General features: G+C 42.7%; 1 pseudogene; it reads right to left on the bottom strand.

The window, feature by feature from the left end:
• Nucleotides 1–7,619: 7,619 nt before the first annotated feature.
• The window catches only part of LOC105914906, a 5,210-nt pseudogene continuing 2,213 nt past the window's right edge, over nt 7,620–10,616 (bottom strand).

Raw genomic sequence — 10,616 nt, 5'->3', positions numbered from 1 at the left:
CGGTGAAATTCTCCAAAACAGAGATGCCACGGGTAGAATCTCCAAATGGGCAGTTGAACTCGGAGCTCTAACCTTGGACTTTAAACCAAGGACAACCATCAAATCTTAGGCTTTGGTTGACTTCGTGGCCGAATGAACTAAAAACCAAGTACCAACGCCAGTTGAGCAGCCAGAGCACTGGGTAATGTATTTTGACGGATCACTCAAACTCGAAGGAGCCGGTGTAGGCGTACTTCTCATCTCCCCAAAGGGAGACCAACTCAAGTACGTACTGCAAATCTTCTGGGAAGCCTCCAACAATGAAGCCGAGTACGAAGCACTGCTACACGGCCTTCGCCTCGCAATTTCCCTCGGCATTAAACGACTATTGGTATATGGCGACTCGCTAGTCGTTATAAACCAAGTCAATGACGAGTGGGATTGAAACAGGGACAACATGGACGCTTACTGCAAAGAAGTCCGTAAACTGGAAAACAAGTTCTCAGGCTGGGAATTTCACCATAGCGTCCGCGACAACAACGCAGCCGCCAACGTACTATCAAAAACGGGCTCAACTCGTGCAGAAGTTCCAGCAGGAATTTTTGTCCATGAACTCCACAAGCCGTCCATACCAGAACAAGTGACCCCGCCGGTAGTCCAGACTACAGACGTCACTCGAGAAATCATGATGATAGAAGTCGACTGGAGGACACCCTTCATCGACTACATCAAGGACCACAAGTTACCTTCTGACAAAAATCAAGCTGAGCAAATCTCTTGACGAGGCAAAAACTACGTTCTAGTCAGAGATAAGCTCTACAGAAAAAGTGCATCATCAGGGGTACTCATGAAGTGTGTTACCCGTGAAGATAGCCAAGAAATCCTAGAAGAAATTCACAAATGGATCTGTGGCAACCATGCATCCTCACGAACAATAGTCGGCAAGGCTTTCAGAGCAGGTTTTTAAGGGCCAATGGCTTTGGCCGATGCTAAACAGTTAGTTCGAAAGTGTAAAGGCTGTCAATTCTTCACTAAACAGCAACATGTCCCTGCCTACAAACTAGTCACAATACCTCCAACATGGCAGTTTGCCTGCTGGGGGCTCGACATGATAGGGCCATTACCAACTACGCTAGGAGGATTCAACCGAGTACTCATGGCCATTGATAAATTCACTAAGTGGATTGAGGTCAAACCAGTCACTTGCCCCAAGGCAAACCGAGTCCTCGACTTCTTGGACAAAATCGTACACCGTTACGGTTTCCCAAATAGAATCATCACAGACCTGGGGTGCAACTTCAACAATCACGAATTCTAGGAGTACTGCGAGAACAGCGGAATTGACGTTCGCTATGTCTCGGTCGCTCACCCACGAGCCAATGGACAAGTCGAGCATGCCAATGGCATGATACTTGAAGCTCTCAAGAAATGACAACATGACGTCGGCAATACAAAGGGTGGCAAATGGTTTAGGGAATTACCCAATGCTCTCTGAGGACTATGAACCCAACCATGCAAGACTACTGGGCTCTCTCCCTATTTTCTAGTATATGGCTCAGAAGCTATATTACCTGCAGACGTCATGTGGCAATCTCCCTCAGTCGAGCAGTACGACGAAGAAATGGCAGAAGAAATAAGGCGCACTGATCTAGATAGTCTAGAAGAAGCAAGATGTGCAGCGCTAGTCCAATCAGCCAGATACCTTGACGGGTTAAGATGATACCACGACCGCAATGTCAAAGAACGATCTTTCAACTTAGGCGACATGGTCCTCAAACGAATCCAAGACACGTTAGGGTTGCATAAACTCAATTCACCATGGGAGGGTCCTTATATTGTATTCAAGGTTACAGGACCCGGATCTTACAGATTACAAGAACTTTCAGGCGAACAAGTACCAAACTCGTGGAATATAGAACACCTCTGTCGCTACTACCTGTAGTAGGCCAAAGAACTCGAGTTATTGCTTTAAGCAGAAACTCATCTCGACTACTCGAGCCAGCAGCTCGACTACCGACTACAAGATATACTCCTCTTGACGCAAGACTACCAATTTAACACGCATTCCAGCTCTGGTACAAAGCCTCAAAAAGCAGAGTAATTTTTTACCCAAATCCAAAAATACATACGAGTAAAGGTACTCGAAGTACAATACAAAAGCACTACAAGCAATTGCCTACTAGCAGGCTGCATTTAAGCCTCAGGCTTTTACAATATCACAAGGCCACTCAAGTCTGCCGACTACAATGGGAGGGGCCTACATGCAAGGAAGCTAAATGCAGCCATATCCAGGTCCTCAACCCAAGGCAACGCCAGGTACTCCTGCACCACCGCTGCCTTGACAGCGGCAACGATGAATCCCGCGTGTCGCGCAAAGAAGGAAATAAGGCTGCTCTTTTGCTAGCCTTGTCAAGCCAACCCACTATACGGCCACACCTCCACCTCTAAGTGAGCGGGATAAAGACCGCGGCACTCATCACCCATCACTCGCGAGTTCCAGCGCGTACCCGGCTGGATCACGAGCTGCAAGATGAGGTGCGCGATGCACCCTCCTACGAAGATTCTTCTAGCATCGCGGCTATCCCTACGAGTGCTAGAGTCTGTGGAGGGAAGGTGGCTCCAATCTACGAGGACATGTTCCTCTACATGTCCTGCTGTGACAATGAAGAGCCCGAGCCCTGCAAAACCTTGCCATGGTAGAAGGTTCTGGCGATGGCAATGAAGAACTCGAGCACCAGCAAAACCTTACCGTGGCGGAAGGTTCCGGCAAGGTATATATAATTTCTATTGTTTTACCCCATCTGTAATGTCTTATTCGTTATTACTATGTACTAATTAACTAATCTTGAACTGTTTGTCCTCTGGATCGACGAAATGTAAGAAGCCCTGAGGTCGTATAAGGGTGATGGATAGGAGGCTTGTCATTATGGAAGTCACAGAAGAGGGCAGGCCGGTTGCTCCCAAAAAGTAGCAAAGAAGTATGTGAGTTAGATCAGGGCAATCGTAATGGATAGCGTGCCCATCACCATCAGGGAATGGAAGGGCGAAAGCACTAATCCATACGCGCTCCCACATACACAAAAGAATATGCTGTGGAAAGATGTCAAGAGACATTTCACATTTCCCGAAGGATATATTGAAAAGGATGTGAAAGCGTGGATGCTGAAGAAGATGGCCACACAATTCAAAACATTCAAGAGGATGCTGGATGCCAACTACCTTAAGAAGGGCCGAACTCCAGATTTTGATGTGCGGCCAAAGTTGAGGGACCACTGGGAGGCATTTGTCAAAGACAAGAGGAGCGAATACGGTGTGAAAAAGATCCAAACCAACACTACAAATGCTGGTTGGAAGGAGTACCATCATCGTCTAGGGTGAGGTGGTTGTGGCACAGCAATTCCCAGATGGAAGAAGATGGAATAAGACCTGATTGATCAGGGTATCGTACCAACAAGTATTGATTGGCCCGAACGATCGAAAAATTGGTATTACGCTCATGGATGCTTCCAAAGCTAAGAGGATGGGACGTTGATATTCAACGAGACAATACGTCAGAAGGCCCAAAGGCTTATCAAGAACGTTGAAGATTCTAAGACTGGGAGGTTGAAGGTGGATCGAGAGAATGATGAGCTCACATTGGCCCTCAGGAATCCCGAGCACCCAGGACGTTGCCGAGGGTTCGGGGTCATTCTGTGGAAGTTTGCTTTCCGAGGCGACAGCGCATCGTACAGAAGCCGCAAGCAAAGAAAGGAACAGATCGAGGAGAGCTGGCGGTAGATGCTAGAATCCAAAGTGCATTCACAAGAAGTAAGAATGTTGGAGGAAATCAATCATCGAGTGGCCCACGCAATTGCGAAGTTGGCTCAATCTGGAGCATTGCCGGATCCAAACTTCGCCAGCCCTTCTCAACGCCTCTTGAGAAGTTGTGCTTCTATAGGACTCCCCGATGCGCAGACGCCAAGATTACCCATGGACGAGCAATGGTTCACTATGGATGCCATCACGCAACGCAACTCATGTGAGCTGCATACACCGGTCGGCAACCTCACTATTAAGGTATACTTATACATAATAATATTTATGCAATCTTCTCAATTGATCCACGCCTCGGGATCAAAGTTTAATAACTTGTTTACTTCTGCTATATGTATAGGTGGCGTACAGGAGTGCCTTACCAATCCTGGCAGGACAGACAAGTCATGGCATGGAGATTCCACCTGGCTACGCTAGCGTCAACCTAGAGCAAATCGCTGATAGCCAATATGAAGACCTAGAGCTCAACCTCCCAGGAGGCATCGGGGAAATGACACTAGGAGATGCGCTTCACGGGATCATTCTATAGCACAACACTATATCATCATCCCCGGCACGGAAGCACCTCCTCAGAGCTCAAGACCGCTCCCCGCAGATCCCCAGCAGCGATCATCTCCTCAAAACTCAAGACCGTCATCTCCAGCACAAGTTGCTCCTGGACCATCACTTCCTGTTCGATGAAGGTCTCCATCTCCACCACATCCTGGTGGTGGGAGCAATGACGACAATAACAACACCCCTCCCTAATCACCGTCACCGGGACTAAGAGCAGCCCCGAGGAAGAAACCTGCAGCACCACTTAGGAAGTCGGGACCACTACCTCCCAAGCTAAGATAGAGAAAGAAGAAAAGAAAGGAGCCTGAAGTGACTCATGAGGAATGCTGAAAGGCAATGACTCATGTGGAACAGTGGGCCAAAATCCAAGCAGATGCCAGTGAGTGGTTCAAGAAATAGGCTGAAGAAAAAAAAGCAAGGGAGATGGAGCCACCGCTAGTAAATCGAAGAGAATAATTTTTTTTATCAGGATGGAAGAAAGAGCCAAGAAGAGGATACCACTACTATCGAACTACGAACGGGTGTTAGTCAAGGCTGATGAGAGGGGAAAAAGGAAAGGAAAGTGATCTTCCAGTGGTGCTGTCCCCGACCTCGGGCATCTAACAGAAAAAGACGTTGAAAAGATAGCAGCAATGCCCTTGGATCAACAAGCACAAGTATTGAAACTCATGGAAGAAACAGGTATGGGACTTGATGAATGTTTAGGACAAGTTAAGCCGCCAGCTGCACCGCCAGTTGAACCGAGATGGACCTTTGAGCTAGGCAAGTCTCTAGTAAGGCTTGAGTTGGTACGGAAGCTATCAATAAAGATGTACGAATTCCATCAATGGTACATGAAGGTTTTGCCGACTCGAGGGAGATGTTCAGCCTTAAGGTAAAACCGATTGATTTTTACGGCGAAGGCGAGAATGTTCTGTGGCTAGAATTAAGGATATATACGAAGTGTACCATCATGATGCCCTAGACATCTCTCTGATCAGCGCCTGGGTTCTATAAGTGTTTGTTTATCTACATGTAAATGTTAGCTCATATCATTATTTTTTTGCGTGCATCACCGTACTAACTTTGTCTTCCATTTTATGTAGGATGCTAATTCAGACGTGCCGATGAGAAGCGTACCTCCATATTGGCTTCATGGATCCATCCGTAATTAACCAAAAATAGATACAGGTATCGCCGGAAAAAACCTTGGTGGAATTATACAATTTCCTAGACAAACAAAAATTCAATGATTTCATACTACTTCCATACAACTTCAAGTAAGTGTGTGTATACTATCTACTTTCATTTTCTTTTTCTTCACTGATTAATATCAGTTAGCTCTAATATATATGAACATTTATGTATGCAGCTTCCACTGCATCCTCATTATAATTGAGCCTATAATTGAGCCTGAAAGAAGCCACATCACTGTCTTCAATTCGTTAAGGAAAGATCTGGTGGAGTACCGAGACATGCAAGATATGCTAGGCTTGTAATAATTCTGGACCTTTATCTCTATGTAAAAGTTTGTTTCCTAAATTTTATCCCCGTTACATTATATCATTCATTATTTTAATCCGCAGCGCATGGAAACAATCCATGAGGACATACAAAGGTCCATTCAAAGAAAACCTTACATGGACACAGACTTCTCGGTACGTATGAAGTCTGCACATTTTGTACATTGTATAACACGAATATTTCATAACCTATTTTTTTCCCACTGAAGTGCTTAAGAAAGGAACCCGAGAATAATCTATGTGGCTACTACATCTGTGAGCACATGCACAGTTTTGTGGACCCAAGGGACTAAAGATGAGGCCGCACAACTTTAAAGTACGTAAAATAAAATTATTAATAGTTAATTATTTTCTAGCTTCTTATATTTAATTGTTCGTGTAACATTCACATATTTCCAAATTATAGATGTTAAATATTCAACAGGGACTCTTGAAGAAGGAAAGAGTAGCGGCAATATGTGAAAGTTTCATTGGATTCCTTATGGACGAGGTGGTAAATCCACAAGGATAATTTTATTACGATGGATGGAATTTTATTAAGTTATGATTTGCAGAAACGGTCAAACAAAATATTATTGGTCGTTTCAGCGCTTGGTGGATAAGCCATGGTGATGTCTTTGCCCTGCAGGGTATCGATCGTTCGGATAGGTCATGGAGCTGAATGGGTTATTGATGCTCTCTGCTGCTCACTGTCTTTTTAATCCTTTGTTGTGGGTGGATGATTGCTCGTGCCTGCATGCGTGCAACTTCTTTTTAGGATTCATGCAGTGTAACGTTGCTTTCGACTCCCATATCGCAACCATGCACGCCTCCATTGCGATGTGTCGGCAGTTTCGAATTGAATGAAAATTATGATTCGGGTGTCGGCAGTTGCGATGTGTTTACTGACATTTATAATTAGAGATCAATGGCAAAATTTAAGAGTTTCCGATGAGGCCATGCATGTCAGTTAGCTCTTAGCTGCTACATGTCACCAATTATCCTATTAGATGAGTTGGCAATAAATTAGCAAATAAGAGCTAGCCACGCGGTTGAAGATGACACTGTAAGGATGCAGAAAAAAACCCTACTATTTTTTTTTGTGAAAATATAGGACATTTTTGAGCAGTGTGGTTCTGGCTTTCTATAAATAGACTCCCAAGAGCCATCTTAGCCTGCACCTCGTCGAGAAAAACTTCCTTGTAGGAGTATTGAGAAACCAGGCTACTCCAGAATCAGGTAATTAAACTACTGTTTTTTACTCTGCTACAGTAATGGGTCAAATAAAAATCACTGAAACAGAGTCGAGTGAGTTCGAAGTGAACGGAGCAAACCTTCTGAGGATTTTATATAGTCCGTCCGTTCCTTTTGATAATCATATTTCCAAATCTGAAAAATTCTTTATTGATAGTTTTATTTTAGTTCAACTATCCATCCACTTAATGGTTGTCTCGTGTTTGATGCGTGACTCTTCATTCTTCCAACCAAGATGGCTCTACATAAGTATCAATAAATCTAGCCTTTAATGAACTACTTAGGCTTAGTTAGTGACATGATTAAATGGATTATAAGTAGGATGATAGGTAGGATTGTTTTCCTTGATCCTTGTGCTATGAGGAAATAGTACTATCTCTTAACATAAGAGAATGGAGGGAATAAAGTTTTGATAATGTATATGAAAATGTGTAAAGAAGATCATATCTTGTGATAATACACAATTTGTGATATTTTGTAAATTCTGTGCATTTAGTAAATGGAGTAAAAATAATCATTTGGAATATAGGAAGGTAACTACAAAGCACAAGTATTACGAGCCTTACTCCAATCAACCTTTTCGTATGGCGAACTGTGGAGCTCCTTCCTTAGTATTAATATAGTTGGCGTAATTGGACCCACAAATCTCTTGGCGTATAGAAAAACTATTGACATGTAAGTAATCCTTGTGAAGCACCAAAATCGCCCTGTGAAAATGGAATCTCACTTAATACCAAACTATAGCATTTTGAGGGCCATTTTAATTTCATTTTCATAAGCTTATATTTAATTAGTACTAAACACTGAGCACTTAAGTCTGTACATATCAAATCGGCAACTACAATTGAATGACTATTCGCTTTTCCTTGTCTATGCGTACAATAAAAACATTTATCCCTTAATCCACAATTCCACCTTCTAGGTCTCAGATTCTGGAGTCCACACCTATTTTGATGTTTGTGAGTTTAATGGCTATATGCAACCCTATTTAGCATAGAGACTGAGTACTTCATCTAAAAGCATCATTTGCTCAACTTCTTAATAACTGCTGAAGTTCATTTTTTTTGCATGTTGCATATTATATCATTACATTGTGGAGGCCCCACATATCACGGTCCAGTAATTTCATACCTACGCCTTAAGGTTCCCTTAATTAGAAGAAAGCATCATGCCACCATGTAAGACCAATGGTTAGTTTAGGGTATACATCCGTCCTTTATAAAGATTCCTAATCCTAGGAACCACCTCTCAACTACTATGCTGGTGGAATCATGAGGTTACGGACTCCAACTATTGGGGTTCAGATTCTAATGCATGAGAATGCGTACCAATATAAATTAGACAGTGAGCCATGTGATAGGGTCCAACAAGTTGCCGATTAAGTTTACTCTCTCCAACAAATTTACAAGTCATTTGTTTAGTGTACTGCATATCTTTGTCATTTATCTTTTCTAAAATTGCCATGTTTAGATGTCAAAAAAGGAATGCGGTGCAAAACTTTGTCAGGTAAGGGTAGAAACATTAGAAAATGTAGATCATACTAAGATACAAATTGATATAGACCTTTTTATCGTGCAAGCTGAATTAATTCTAGAAATCCTTAATCAAGCTGCCCTGTCAGGACATGTCGCTCGCTGGAACCTAAATAGGTTTTGTACCATCAATTATGTAATTTTAAATGTTTATCTGCATATAAAAAGCTCACTTGACATTGGAAGGAATTGTGAAAAGTTACCTGGATGTATTGGGAGAAAACGTGGGAGTAACCATAGTTCAGGGATTATTGGATTATTTCCGGACCAATCGTATACACCAATAACCTTAAGTTAACAAAATAGAAAGCTTGGCTCAGTTCCACGTGAAACTTCAAAATATGTATGTGTATCATCTAAAAGAAAATTTATTTTGAGGAAAATTTCCAGCAAAGTAAAATAACACCTCACCAATACTATGAAAAGTATTATAATAAGGGGAACATACAAATTGAAAAAGTTTGTATGGGAAATGTTCACGGGGGATATTATATGTTGCACGTGTGCGTGCGTGAGTGACTAGAATTGGTTTTGTCACACCTCATGATGAGGACCCACATTTGTTTTCTTGATGGAACATTGTTTTCTTCTCTGCAAAATAATTTTTATTTTCAATCATAACATTGTTTCATCAGAGAAAAAAATGTTCAGCGGAGAAGAAAAAAGGTTCACGTCTCACCACGGTGTGTGTGACCAAACACTTCTAGTCATATGGTAATGAGGGAAATTAAATGTTCGGCAACTAGCGTTTTAATCATTTCAGAATTGGATAAATGATCATATAACAACGATTATTTACTATTCTTAGAGAACGATACCGAGAGTAATATCTTTGCCCACTGTGACGCTGCAGTTGCAGTGCCATGGGATAAGATCCAGGCTCGTCCTTTTGCTAGCCCATCATGCTCCTCCTTTTGCACCTCTCCGAGAAGCCTCAAGGTGACGTACTTCACGCAGGAACTAAACATGGCACTCTCCTCCAGAACACGGAAGCCCCATCTACCGTCATCGTTCTAGGCACCGACATTGTTATGCTTGTTAGTGCTATGAAGTTTGCACTTCATTAATCAGATTATTTGAGAGATAGATGTATTATGTTTCTTTAATTTTCTGAACTCTATAATGCAGGCTGTTATTTTTAGTAGCGTACCGTTGCCTTGCCTGGTGGTTGTAATTATAACGGCAAATCTCTCGTTTATGCTCGGTCGATAGGACAGCATCTGTTGACCCCGTGACGTGCAGCGCGAAAACCTGCACGTCAAGCAAAAAGAAACGTAAGGTAGCAGAGCCCAGTGAGCAAGAAGAGGCAGGCGGCGCATGAAGAACGAACCCAGAATGGCATTAGGTACATAATCGCACTGTAATGACCGGGCCAGTGCCCATCGTCAGCTTGTAGGGAAGACATCTGATCGAGGGTTCGCCTCAGCGCTGCCAGCACAACCTCTTCCGTCACCTCGTCGCCGTCCTCCAGCTTCACGGCGGCGGGAATGTCCGTGTCAAGATGTTTCAGTCCCGTAAACTGCATGCGTCACAAATAAACGCGCATCATAGTCGTGTGCCGCGTGCATGACTCGATGGGGACGTGCGCTCCTTGAATACTCTCTCCGTTATTAAATACATGACACAGTGACTTTTTTCTGAAACGGTGACCAACAATATTTATTTAATATATATTTAATATATTAGTTAAATAATATAAAATAAGTACAGTTAGATTTAACTTGTGGGTTTATCTATTGCATAAATATTTGTAGAAAAAAGATAAATAGTCAAATGAATGAAAAAAACCAATTTGAGAATGTAGTAGTAACAATGTAATGCGAGCTATACATGTAACGTCACTACGGGAAAGCTAAAAATTGCCGAGTGTTTTTTCTTTGCTGAGTGTTTTTTTCGAACACTCGGCAAACAAGCTTTTTGCCGAGTGCCAACCCAAAACACTCGGCAAAGAAAAAACACTCGGCAAACGGGTCTTTGCCGAGTGTCAAAAAAAAAAACACTC

The sequence above is a fragment of the Setaria italica genome, chromosome VIII, assembly GCF_000263155.2.
Source record: "Setaria italica strain Yugu1 chromosome VIII, Setaria_italica_v2.0, whole genome shotgun sequence".
Classification (NCBI taxonomy): domain Eukaryota; kingdom Viridiplantae; phylum Streptophyta; class Magnoliopsida; order Poales; family Poaceae; genus Setaria; species Setaria italica.
The sequence above is the reverse complement of the archived record's forward strand: the minus strand, read 5'-3'. Positions and strand labels throughout refer to the sequence as shown.